The sequence below is a fragment of the Octodon degus genome, unplaced genomic scaffold, assembly GCF_000260255.1.
Source record: "Octodon degus isolate 3935 unplaced genomic scaffold, OctDeg1.0 scaffold00212, whole genome shotgun sequence".
Classification (NCBI taxonomy): Eukaryota; Metazoa; Chordata; class Mammalia; order Rodentia; family Octodontidae; genus Octodon; species Octodon degus.
Genome location: NW_004524788.1, coordinates 2,922,469 through 2,926,926, shown reverse-complemented (window position 1 = coordinate 2,926,926; position 4,458 = coordinate 2,922,469).

The window sequence follows — 4,458 nt, the reverse complement described above, 5'->3', positions numbered from 1 at the left end:
TTCCAAACTCATGGCTGTCTCTTACTTTATTCAATGTATATTAATTGAGATTGCTATGGAGTACTCGGTGTTGCAAGCAATACAAAATCATCCAAAGCATTAAACAGCTGACACTATGGATGAAACAGGAAGTCCTCCAGCCACTAGTCAATATCCACGGGACGCTATTTATTTCCAGACCCTTACTGTGTATAAAGTCACAGGAAACAAAATACTTCTCAGAGCCTGCAGTTTACAGGGGCTGACAAACATCAGACCTACAATTACAGCAAGAGCCAAGGTCAGTGACATGGAACCTCATGCAAACAGCAACCTTTGAAGGTCCGGCGCTGATTGTGAACACCAGCAGTCAGGTTTAGCATCTCAAATTCATCATTGATTGTGTGTGACCTTGAGTGAGAGACTTAAACACCCTAAGGCTCAATTTCATTGTCTGTAAAATGGAAATAATAATTACTTTCTTCCTAGAGTCACTGTGAGGCTTGTAGACATGATGCAAGTGACTGGCATAGTGATGTTGTCATTAGGATAGTGATGAGGAGGTATAATGAATTCTAGCTGAATGGGACGGAATGAGGGGTGGGAGTGACTGCTTCCTCCTGAAGCAAAGGTGGTATGGATGTGGCTAGTTTCTCAGGAGAAGGTGGTTATTGAGGCTGAGCCTTAAAAGATGGGCTGGATTTCTCTAGAAGGAAGTGGCAAAGAGTGAATCAGTTCAAAAGTAGAAAACAGTGATTCAGAGGGTCATTAAAATAAAACAAATTTTTAAAACATCTAAACCAAATGACTAGCCTCCTTAAAAATAGGACACTGCCTTGCTAAGCAAGCTCAGAAAGCGTTAGTCAGGCGGAGGAGGTAGCTACTGGGAAATTTCACCCAGTTCAGCATTATTGAGAAGTTGTGGGTTCCTGGACCCTTGCGTGGGGTTGTGCAATCTTGTGGGGTTAAGGTTACCCAAACACTGGTCTCAGGAGTGAAAGGGAACCACTTAGGATAGAATCAAAAAGAGAAAAAAGAGCACAGGTCCTGTGGCCAGTAGAGCAGTGTCAAGGGAAAGTGACCGATTGTGCTGGAAGTACCTGAGGTAGATCCACAGGCCAGAAGCATCTGCCCTGAGAAACTGTGACACAGAACATCTGGAAGGCAGGGACAGTGCACTGCCAGGGTCTGGATCTGATCCTTCCCTTTGGCCCTAGTGTCCTACAGTTGCCCACCACTTCTCTCCCTGCTCATGTTCCAGGAATGCACCATCTTCTTGTCCAAATGGTGGAACTGGGGAAAGGGACTCAAATCTCAGCTCTGACACTCACTTGTAGTGTGATCTTGACCAAATCACCTCATTTCTCTGGGTTTTCATCTTTCAAATCAGTGTCTTAATATCCACTTTATAGGAGTATAGTGAGGAATAAATGAAATGTGCCTGGGCCATATAGTTGTTCAGAAAATATTACTTCCAGCACCTTCTCTCATCCTTTTCCTTTCTTGGTGTCACCCTCACCTCTGCTGATTTCTTGTTGGGGTGAGAGTTGAATGCTTTTGTTTATTCTTTACCAGAGGTGTTGACTCATTTGTGTCATTCCACTGACATTTATCAATATCCACACTGTGGCAAGCTTTGTTCTTAGACTAAAGACAAAAGATATGATATGCAGACCAAGGGTGGAGGTCATACCCCCCATGGAGATGAGTGGCACTGAATCAAGGAACTGAAAGGGAAAAGCCAACTTTATTGTAGTCCTACTGCGTGCCAGCTGAGGAGATGGACTCTCAAGATCAAGAGGTAAACAAGACTCAACCTGAGGCTTTAGAGACACCACTGTTCTGAGGAAGAGACACACGGGCCCACATGCTGGCTGTGGTTTCATGGTCAGCTAGCTGCAAGACTCCTAGGAGTGGTCTTGGATCTGGGTACTGAAGGAAGGGCGTTTTTAGGTGGGAAACAGCCATCCAAAGGCCCAGCTCTGTCAAGGTATGGTGTTTGAGGAATAATTTTGTGCCTCCTTAAAATAAACAAAATAAAATCTTTTAATTTAGCCCTGTCCCAGACATGAAATAAGTACTCAATTAAATCATGAAGGTCTTTGTTTGAGGCCAGGGTTTCACTGTGCAGACCAGCCCCAGGCTGGCTTTGAACTCCTCCCACGTCAACCTCCTGAGCGCAGTTCGTACAGGTGTGCACCACCACACCTGGCTAGTTAGCACTTCATCAGCACTTTATTACTGCTCAACTGCCCCTGAGGTCCCTCACTAGCTATTAGCCAAGCTTTCCTCTCATGGCCTCCCCTGCTAAGGTCAAGAAGAATGCTGAGCCTCACACCAAGAGAGCGGATGGTGCAGAGCAGGCCACACTCACTTCCTGCCTCACAGGGGCCTGTGTGTGTCCTCCACCCTGGATCAGCATGTTCTGTTCCCTTCCACAAGCAGAACTTCCAGATGCAGCCGGCCAGCTGACCACCGTTCTACTAATGGGAAAGTAGGCTATACCGTGCCCCCAAGTTACCAGTTCATCCTAGTGAGCCAGACCCTGGGGATTCCACAGGCCCTGGGTCTATCGGATTTGGAGAAGTAGGGACCAAGTCATCCATCACAGGCTCTGTGTGGTCACTGCCTGTCAGGACTGCGCAGGACAGCTGGTGGGGAAAGTGGCTGATTGCAGCAGACCTGGCCCTCGCCTTGTCAGGGCTGGCTTCCTGGTACGTTACCAGAAAAGGGTTACATAATCAGCTTGCTCCTGCTTCGGACAGATACGGATTGAGTGACGCCCTGGGCCAGACACTGGTTGCTCAGCCCTGGAAACAGCAAGGACAGATACTGCTTTCCTGCTGCAGGACACCAAGTTGGTGGAAGGACAGGCACTGAGGGGCCTCCTGCATTAGCTGAGTGTTGACGATGGGCAGGGATCATGCCAAGCCCTGAAGCAGCACTCTCTCATTTAATCACCCCAGTCCTTGTGTGAGACACATCCTATTGCACCCCTGTTTTACAGAACACAGTGTCCTGCTTTAGGAATTGCTTTCCCTCCCACCCTTCAGCTCTGTACTTCTCTAAAGACAGTACATTAAGGTGGGGCTCCCATGGTGTCACCTGGCCTAGCTCTCAGCACTTGGTGACCTAATTGGTCAGGAATGAGGGGCCTGCATCTTCTGATAACTGCCAGGCACCACCCACCCTAGCCTGGTCCCAGCTCAGAGAACTCACACATGCTGTCAGAACCTTGGAGTAACTTCTCTTCCCCACATTCCTTAATCATCATTACTCTGGACTCAGGCATTTAATTACTCATCAGTTTCTCCATTCTTTCGTGAACAGAGAATTTCTTTCATTCTTTCTGAGCAAGAGTGGTCTTTGAATAGATTTTATTGGAGGTGAGTCTCCCCTTCCTCCTCATGTCCCCTCTCCCTGCCTGCAACTGTCACTTATCATGTGAGCCATGCTATGGACGTACCAGGCTTTTCCTTGGTCAAGACACCCAGGAAGTCAGAGGAAGTAGTAGCCGCAGCGAGCAGGGCTCAGAAAGAGGGCAGTGCAGGAGCCCCAGGTGCGCAGGGGTCCTGTTACTATGCAGGGGTGACACACCTAGGCACTTCCAGCTGAGCTTGAGTGGCCACAAGAAGCCATCTAGGATTAGGTTGTCTGGGCAGAGAACTATGACCAGGCCTATAGCCTTACCAGGGCCAGCAAAGAAATGAGGGTAGTCAAAAAGGCAAACTTGGGCTGGGGAGATAGCTCAGTGGTCCAATTGCCTGCTTGGCAAGCGCAAGAACCTTGGTTTGCTCCTGGGTAGCACATGTCATACCTGCCCCCAGAACCTCAGGCACACTGTGCTGGCCACTGAAACCAAGCATGGTGGCACATACCTGTAATCCCAGTGCTGGAGGAGGCTGAGACAGGAGGATCACTACAAGTCTAAGCTGCATAGAAAGACCCTTTACCATATAAATAAATAATTTTTTAAAATAACAAAAAGGCATGGGGCCGGGGAAATGGCTCAGTGGAATAAGTGCTTCCCTGGCAAGTGCAAGGGCCTGAGTTCAATCTCCAGTTCTGCCAAAAAAAAAAAAAAAAAAAAAAAAACAACGCAAACTCATGGAAGGTCTTCTGAGTTAGAGGAAAGAATTTAATGCATTTAACAAATAACTACTAAGCCATGGTTTTGTCCTAGGAGCTGTCCTGGATATTGAAGACATCACTGCGCAGAAACATGACCAAACTTCTATCATCAAAGGAATCTACATTCTGGGATGGGAAGGTTGGAGCCAGACTGCACCCATCACAAGCAGAGGTTGTTGGGGTTTAGGACTACTGCAAGCTGTATGACGTCATGAGGGTTGACTGAAGTCTGCCATGCTGGGTGAATTTACATCATCAAAATTGCCAGACTAAAAGCATCCACATCACCACTATCATCCTGAGCCAAAGGCTGCTGGTTAAATATTGCCAGAACCTTGTTGGAATGAG